We start from the raw sequence: 9,404 nt of genomic DNA on the forward strand, positions 1-9,404 counted from the left end.
ATAAATCAAGTTGATGGCTGATGCGAGGAGAAAGCGCCCGACTCCTGCTCTACGGCGATAACACTGTAATTTCCCTCCTCGGCGTGGTCCATCTGATTAAATTTGATTATGTATAAATAGATACAAACAAATGTATAATTATGAAACTCATACTTACATTATAAACTACCTTGCCCAAAGCTCCTTTCTAAATTTAGTTACTCCATACCAGGAAGAAAGTAAGTCCGTCGTTACCTGTCAACAGAATTAATCAAATCGGGATGAACTGCTTTGAGAAAAGTTTCAGGAGTCACCCTTCCCAGAGAACAACACCTCTTTGTTATACGCCAAAAATATGTTCTTTAAAATGCGAACATAAAACAAACTCCAGAAAATTAAAGTTACGGATTTTATTGACTAAAGTTAGAGTGGGGTTTGGGATTTAGAGGACATTGTGGTAAATCCTTTGAGAGTTTGATGGATTCTATTCCACTTAACTTCCCTATCTGTACATGTGGATTTTCCAGATGGCTCTGAGTATAGGCTCCAGAGCCAGAAGTATTAGGTTAACACCGTGGCTCTACAGTGTAGAGTCTACACTGACCAGGTCTGTGTCCTCTGGCAAGTTACTTAAACTTCTTTTTCTACAGCTGTCAAGTGAGGGAGAATACAGCCTACCTCAGAGGATTTCTGTGAGAGAGAAGTGTGATAATTCATGTAAGTCATTTAGCATGGGGCTGGCACATAAAAGGGGAAAGTACGTAATGGCGATCATTAGTGACATGGGACTTAACTATGTGTAGATTCCCTTTTTTTTTTTTAAATCTTTACCCCAAGATATTTTTTTCCATTGATTTCTAGAGAGAGTGGAAGAGAGGGAGAATAGGGAGAGAGAGAGGGGGAGAAACATGGATGTGAGAGACACCATGGATTGGTTGCCTCCTGCACATGCCTCTACCATGACTAGGGAAAACATGAAACTAAGGTACATGCCCTTGACCCAGAATCAAACCTGAGACCCTTCAATACACAGGCCAACACTCGAACTACTGAGTAAACTGGCCAGGGCTGGACTTCCTCCTGGAGCTGTCTGCAGGGAATACACAGCCTCGAAACATGAATTCAGTTAAGACCCAGCTCTTTGCAGTGTACGATGGAGTGTAGTTGCTCATTATCAGGCTAGTTGGAGTACAATGTTGAGCGATTTTCTTTTTGTCAAGGACTTGATGCACCCTCTCTTTTTTCCCCCCCTCATAGGCCCTTTTTTTAAACTTAAAAGATTAAAAGAATTATTGTGTTCTAGGCATCCAGATCTCTGTGAGAAAAAGTAGTCAGGAGTCTCTTTATATTTGATAGGTGGGGCCTTAAATAGAAATGGCATTCCCTAGGGCCGTGGTCGGCAAACTATAGCTCGCGAGCCACACGCTGCTCTTTGGCCCCTTGAGTGTGGCTCTTCCACAAAATACCACGGCCTGGGTGTCTATTTTGAAGAAGTGGCATTAGAAGAAGTTTAAGTTTAAGAAATTGGGCTCTCCAAAGAAATTTCAATCGTTGTCCTGTTGATATTTGTCTCTGTTGACTAATGAGTTTGCCGACCATTGGGCTAGTAGAAGCAGATTCTCAGAACAGCCATCCCAGTTCTGGGTGTCCTCACTATGTGTGTGTGTGTGTGTCTGTGTGTGTGTGTGTGTGTGTGTGTGTGTATACACCTGTGCACACATGCATTCTTATCAGTCGAGGATATTCTTTTCAGGTAAAGAGCACCACAAGTAAATGGATGTGGGTTCATTCTAACACAAACTATTAATCCCTGCCTCTGATGACAAGAGAGTGGACCCCATTTAAGTAACAATAAGGACAAGTCAGGGAGAAGAGAGAAAGCTGAAACTCTGCAAAGAGCAGGGCCTTGCAGCTGCAGCCCGGCTGACCCAGCCAGCTGACCTATGCTTAGTCCTCGAAGAACAACACAGGCTTGCAAATACCTATTGCATCAGCTGCTACCCATCTGCCCTTCCCTGCCCCGCCCTGGAAAGTGGTTAAGGAGAGTTAAGTAATAGCCTGTGAGGCAACCCTTCAGGCAGGGGGAAGTCTGGAGGAGTTGTCTCGCCGTTTCCAGCCAGGACCCACCCAACAGGTGCTCCTCAAATCCAAGTCCATGAAAGGCAAGTGCTCATCTGACTCAAAGTCCTCCCCTCCCCACTGTGATGACACTGCATGTCCTCCAATCTACCTCCTACCTGGGCACGTGTGCAGCAATGGACAGGACCCCTGAGCCTTCTGTTTTGGCCAAGGTAGACTCCAGAGCCTCAGAATGAGAGGGCTAGGAGACCTCAGAGGGCATCTGAAGCAACATTCCCATTTTACAGGTAATAAAACCGAGGCCCAGAGTAGCAAAATGACTTGCCAAAGGGCCCACAGCTAGATTGCATCAGGTTGTTCAGACTACAGCCCACATCTCCCCTGCACCACCTCAGGCACAGCTAAAGGACCACAGTGTTCAGACTTGTCCAATCTTTGGATGGAAGACAGCCCTGGAAACGAGTGCTCAGCGGTCTGTGAAGTCATATAAGCTGGAGAGCAGGATGCTTAGGAGAGTCTGAGGAGTGAAACTGAAATCCATTCTGAACATATATAGAAGAATCCTGTAAGCCAAGTCTTGCAGGCAAGTGAGCCAATTTCAAACTGAGCCAGGACAGGAGCAAACTGTGGCAGAGGAGAGGGACCCAGGTCCAGTATCTCTAACCTATGTCTGGGTCTTCCCAACTCCTCAAGTCCCCTGGTTCCTGGGAAGTCTCAGGGCCAATGAGGCAGGTCCACAGATCCCAAGTTAACTCAACTACCAGGCCCACTGTTGGGAGGCTCCGATGGGCAAAGTATGATCTAGTACAGTAGCCATTAAAAGGTGTTTACTGCCAGGACCGGTTTGGCTCAGTGGATAGAGCGTCGGCCTGCGGACTGAGGGGTCCCGGGTTCGATTCTGGTCAAGGGCATGTACCGTGGTTGCGGGCACATCCCCAGTGGGGGGTGTGCAGGAGGCGGCTGATTGATGATTCTCTCTCATTGATATTTCTCTCTATCCCTCTCTCTTCCTCTCTGTGAAAAACCAATAAAATATATATTTAAAAAAAAAAAAAAAAAAGGTGTTTACGTGGCCGAAACCAGTTTGGCTCAGTGGATAGAGCATCAGCCTATGGACTGAAGGGTCCCAGGTTCGATTCCGATCAGGGGCATGTAACTTGGTTGTGGGCACATTCCCAGTAGGGGGCGTGCAAGAGGCAACCGATTGATGTTTCTCCCTTCCTCTCTGTAAAAAAATCAATAAAATATTTTTTTTAAAGGAGTTTACACTGATCCAAGGTACCTGTTGCAATAACAACTATTGACAATGTGTTGTTGATTTGAAGGGTATATTAGAAGCTATAACTGCAGGCAAATTCACACACATATTCTTAAAAAAAAACATTTTATTGAAGTATGATTGACATACAACAAGCTGGAGATGTTTCATGTATACACTTTGATGGGTTTGGAATGCACACGTGTTACTGATGTGTATGTAATTCCACTGATGCTCAGTCTAGGAGGCAGCCAGCGTCCCTGCCCACTGCAGCTGAGAGGCGCAGCCTCGGCGGGCTTCCGCTGACAGTGGCTCTGCTCTTCCTGGGGCCTTGCTTCACACCCACCTTCTTTGTCTGTGAACCTAAGGGCCACCGGTGGCGCCGATGTCCTGCATGTTCTCATCTTTTCCTGGGCTCTGGAGACTGAAAGTCTCCCCTGGGTATGATACCGATGTGACGGACCCTCGGCTGTTTATCTGGCTCTTGTGGTTTTGAGTATTCGTTGACCAACTATTCCAAAAACTACTCACGTTCCCACAGCCCCTCCAGGCTTGAGAACTCAGCCGTCTGCTCCCGCTGACACCGGGTCCTGAGTGATTCAAATTCTTCCTCTCACCTTTCTGATTCAGGGCTCTGCCTTAACAATGCAATTACTTGCCTCGAATTTTCATAATCATCTCAAAAGGGACAAGAAAGGTTCTTCCTTCTCTTCAGTCTTATGTCTCCAGGAGATTTCCCAGCTGCCAGTTAGATGCTGAGCCCCACCGGGTACCTCATGGGCACAGCCCCACCCACCACTGGGTGCTCCAGGGAGAGCCTGGGTCCACATGAAACCAGTAGGACAACGCTTCAGATAGTGGGTGCAAGGATTTAGAACCGGAACTACTAGTTTCCAAGTATGGGAAAAATCCATGAAAAATAAATGCCCTCTGTCTTCATTCCATCCCTGGATTAGACCACATACTACTCCAAAGAAGGACGGATAATTAACAGAACGTAAAGGGAAATTAGAGATGAGAGCATTTGGTCAACACCCTCATTTTACAGATGAATAAAGTGAGGCCCAGAGAGGTGCTCCAAATCCTCAGAGAATAATTGAATCAGGTGGCTCCAAACCCCCAGCCCATGTGTTTCTTCCCTTCTACCCTCCCTGCCAGGTTCCCGGCCCAGCTGCTGACAGTCCTAGGGTGAAAGTTTGCCTTGGAGCGCCCTCCTCTGGCTCTTGGCAGCCACTGGAGGAGTTGGGCTACAGGCCAGGGCTGTGGAATTTAGTGCAGCGTTTTTCAACCGCTGTTCCGCGGCACACGAGATGTTGCCTGGTGTGCCGTAGGTGCAGACAAGACAAGAATTTTATAATTTTTCACTATTTTGTTTACTTAATATTTCATAATAAAGTAATTATAAAATACTTTCTTTGTGTTTATTTGATTCCTATTCAAGAGAATTACTTTATATATAGTCAATATAGGCACAGAGTTAAATTTTTTAACATTTTCTAATGGTGGTGTGCCTCGTGATTTTTTTCATGAAACAAGTGTGCCTTTGCCCAAAAAAGGTTGAAAAACACTGACTTAGTGTAACAGAACCACCTGCAGGGCTGGAACTGATTATTGGGCCTAAGACCCTAAGAAGTTCTGATTCAATGGACGTGAGGCGGGGCCCAATAATTTGCATTTCTAACCATTCGCAGGTGATGCTGATCTGCTCATTTCAAAACTACTTATTGCCCTAGCCGGTTTGGCTCAGTGGACAGAGCATTGGCCTGCAAACTGAAGGGTCCCAGGTTCGACTCCGGTCAAGGGCACATGCCTGGGTTGAGGGCTAGATCCGCAGTGGGGGACTTGCAGGAGGCAGCAGATCCATGATTCTCTCTCATCACAGATGTTTCTATCTCCTTCTACCTCTTCCTTCCTCTCTGAAATCAATAAATATATACTTTTAAAATTTAATTAATTAAATAAAAACTACTTATTGAGAAACTCTGATGTAGGCAGAGGTCGTGAGTCTCCCAGTTTTGCTGTGCATGTACTGTGACCCTGAACATAATGTTCCTTAATCTCTAGTTATCTTAGTCTCCTCATCTTATGATGGTAACTATAGTAACCACCCACAGGGCTAACATGTAAAATAAACCAATCAGATGTAAAACTACCTGGGGAGTGTGGCACTGGTGCTGTGTAATACACAAGCCCACAGACATAGGACCCTCGTCTGGGAAGACATCATGGTGGGCCAGAAAATGTCTACAGTGACAGTGGTATTCTCTTACTGCTGCTCAAAATCCCGCAAGCCCAGCAGAAACGGTGTTCATTCTTACACAAGTGTTGCCTGAGGAATCGTTAGGGCCTGGCCGGGTTTACAAAGGTGAATGGCACAGGCCCGGCCCTGCAGGAGCAACAAGGAGGAAGGTAAGCATGCAAATCCTGATAATTACCCTGCTGGGTGCTGAGCCAGGGAAGGAACCCTGTGCCTTGGAGCACAGAGCAACCAACGCTGGGGAGTCGTGCAAGGCTGTGACGTGGCATCTGGCTTTTGGGTTGGGGCAGTGGTCTGCCAACTCATTAGTCAACAGAGCCAAATATCAACAGTACAACGACTGAAATTTCTTTTGAGAGCCAAATTTTTTAAACTTAAACTTCTTCTAACGCCACTTCTTCAAAATAGACTCACCCAGGCCGTGGTATTTTGTGGAAGAGCCACACTCAAGGGGCCAAAGAGCTGCATGTGGCTCTAGAGCCGCAGTTTGCCGACCACAGGGGTTAGGGTCTTGAAGGATGAATAGGAGTTCTTTAAGAGAGACGGCAGGGGGGCACTCAGGCAGAGAACACAGCATGTTCTAAGTGATCACAGGTGTGGACACGCATAACAAGGTCAGGGCAATGGTCGCAGCCCTCAGCAGCTAGAGCTCAGTGGGCCTGGGGACCAATAGCAGAAGAGGGGGTGGGCAAGGAAGGCAGAGGCAAGATTCCACAAAATAAAATAAAAAATAAAAGATTCTGCAAAATCCTGGATGCCATGATAAGAACTTTGGACCTGATTGTAGGTCTGGTGGGGAGCCTCTGAAAGAGTCCCACCTCCTCCCTGGAAGATTCCTTGGGAAACCCCTAATGAATCTAAAAGATGAAGATTTATGAGCACACACACACACACACAGCTTTGCCACCCATGTACTGTGACCCTGAACATAATGTTCCTTAAGCTCTCATTATCTTAGTCTCCTCATCTTATGACGGTAACTAGAATAACCACCCACAGGACTAACGTGTAAAATAAACCAATCAGCTGTAAAACTGCCTGGGGAGTGTGGTCCCGGTGCTGTGTGTAATATGCAAAGCCACGGTATTGGACCCTGGTTCGGGGAGACGGGGAGACGTCACCGTGGGCCAGGGAACGTCCACGGTGACAGAAGCATCCGCTTACTGCAACTCCGATTCCCACAAACCCAGCAGAAACGGTCCATGCTTACACAGCAAGCAGCCTCCTCAGCACCCCAAGTGCCCCAGCGGCGGCTGCCAGGAAGCCAAGCCCAGAGGGGCCTCCTGCACTGGGCGGGGCCCTGGAAGGCAAGAGGCACACGGGGGCAGCTGGTACCTCCTACCTTCATCAGATCGGTGGCACTTTCTCGAAAAGTTTCCTCATTCCCTCTCCCATTGGGTATGGAGTCACAGGGAGAACAAAAGGGTGTGTTATCTCACTCTGAGGAGGTGGGGCGGGGGAGGAGGCGGGGGTAGGCGCCTGTGGGGGAGGGAGGCTGAGTCCTGGCAGGCACGCAGTGATGCAATCCCGGAAGAAGCCTGTGGAAACGAGCCATACACCTGGGGAGCGAGCCCCTTGCCTCACTGACCCTGAGCGCCATCCCCTCACTCCAGGGGCCTCCTTTCAAGATGGAATCCTGAACCCTCAGAGGTTAGAACTGCCCAGGATCCCAGGCTGGCTGATACCTGTCCCTCTCTGCCCTGCAAGATGTAAAGTTCTGTGTCCAGCCGAAATCGGTTTGGCTCAGTGGATAGAGCATCGGCCTATGGACTGAAAGGTCCTGGGTTCGATTCTGGTCAGGGGCATGTACATTGGTTGCGGGCGCCTCCCCAGTGAAGGGTGTGCAGAAGGCAGCTGGTCAATGTCTCTCTGTCATCAATGTTTCTAACTCTCTGTCCCTCTCTCTTCCTCTCTGTAAAAATTCAATAATATATATATATATATATGTATATATATATGTATGTATATATATATATATATATATATATATATATATATATATATATATATATTTTTTTTTTTTTTAAGTTCCACTGACCTCCCTCCCTATTCCTGGGTCTCTCCCCTGGTCCTGGGCCAGCCAAGCCCCAGCCCTCCTTTCAGGCTCAAGCTCCTTTCCGAGCAGGTGGATGCCGGAGTGTGCAGAAAGCCGTCCCTGCTGTTTGAAGACCGCAATGGCGAGGAAAGGGACAAGCTGCTCTTCTAAACTGCATGGGTTTGGCGCTTTCTCCCGGTTCCTCTATTTCCTGTGGAGGTGGGAGCAAATTGCTCTTGTGGGAAATCCCTTTTGTTTTTAGGGGGATATTTTAATAGGTCTTCGGGTTGTGCAGGGATAAGCCTGAAACCCGTTCTGGAAAAGAGTGCGATGCAGAGCAAAGTGAAGCTCCGGGCTCCGGCTGCAATTGTACAAAGTGCTTTCCTCTCGGAATGAATGGCAGCTCTTGGAGTTCCTGGGGAGTTTCGTTAAACGGGACCGGCTGGCCTTAGCTGTGCTGTGTCTTGCAGTGGGAGAGGGCAGGATGGAGCTGGTGGCGGGCAGGGAGGAACATCCCAGTCTGTGCAATCCCCAGGAGTCCCCACAAACATGGCAGGCGGCAGTCAAGAAAGGGCTGGGCTGTTCCTCCGTGTTGGGTTATGGTCTGTTCCTCTCTCTGGCAGGGCTACCTAAGGCATTGAAGCCAGTCCCAACCCACTGAGTTCCTTCCAGAAGACCTCAGGGTCAGGCACAGCGGACACACCCCCCTCCCCTGGGTTAGAGCACCGGGCATGAGGCCAGAGCCCCGCCCGCTCTCCACTCTGCTCTGTGAGGAGGCCTGAGGTCTGGTGGGATATGAACAAAACCAGAAGCACCTCTCAGTTCCTAAATGGCTGGCTTTGGATTTTTATTTTTTATTTTTTTACATACTTTACTTTGAAAAGATAAAATATTTTATTTTGAAAATGTTATTCTAGGAAACTGGATTATTCTGGGATTAAGGATTCATGCCCTGCCAAGCATAGGAGATGGGTTTCAGATAAAAGGCATGGGAGGCTGACCAGCGTGGCTCAGCCGTTGAGCATCAACCTACGAACCAGGAGCTCAGAGTTTGATTCCGGGCCAGGGCACATGCCTGGGTTGCAGGTTCAGTCCCCAATGTAGGGTGTGCAGGAGGCAGCCAATCAGTGATTGCCTCTCGTCATTGATGTTTCTATCTCTCTATCCCTCTTTCTTTCTCTCTGAAATCAACAAAAGTATTAAAAAAAAAAAAATAAGGCATGTGGGGGTTAAAGCACTTCTGCCTTATAGTGATGTAAAAATTACACTAATCTAGTATTTATCTATATCTATATAATAAAAGCCTACGCGACCATCACGGCGGAACGACTGGTCGCTATGACGTGCACTGACCACTAGGGGGCAGACGCTCAACGCAGGAGCTACCCCTAGTGGTCAGTGTGCTCCTATAGGGGGAGCACTGCTCAGCCAGAAGCCAGGCTCATGGCTGGAGAGCACAGCAGCAATGGCAGGAGCCTCTTCCACCTCTGAGGCAGCGCTAAAGAGCAGCGAGCAAAGCGGTAAGGAGCAGCAAGCAGGCAGGTGGTAAGGAGCAAGCGGTCCTGGACTGTGAGAGGGCGCAGGCTGGGCTAAGGGACATCCCCCTCCCCAGTGCATGAATTTTGTTCACCAGGCCTCTAGTATATATATAAAATCCTACAAGACCGGTAGCTATGATGAACATTGACCACTGGGAGACAGGTGCCCAACACACAGGCATGGAAACAGAATAGACTGATGAATCTAAGAGGGAAGGAGGGAGGGGGGAGATAGGAGATTAACCAAAGATCTTATAT

General features: G+C 48.0%; 1 long non-coding RNA gene across 1 annotated transcript; it reads left to right on the plus strand.

The window, feature by feature from the left end:
- The first annotated feature begins 6,634 nt into the window (after nucleotides 1-6,634).
- LOC118717169 lies at nucleotides 6,635-7,871 on the plus strand. Its single transcript, XR_004987362.2, has 2 exons — nucleotides 6,635-7,294; nucleotides 7,602-7,871. It is a non-coding gene; the product is annotated as an uncharacterized LOC118717169 (long non-coding RNA).
- The last annotated feature ends 1,533 nt before the right edge of the window (nucleotides 7,872-9,404 follow it).

Source organism: Pipistrellus kuhlii, unplaced genomic scaffold (genome assembly GCF_014108245.1).
Source record: "Pipistrellus kuhlii isolate mPipKuh1 unplaced genomic scaffold, mPipKuh1.p scaffold_m20_p_13, whole genome shotgun sequence".
Taxonomy (NCBI): domain Eukaryota; kingdom Metazoa; phylum Chordata; class Mammalia; order Chiroptera; family Vespertilionidae; genus Pipistrellus; species Pipistrellus kuhlii.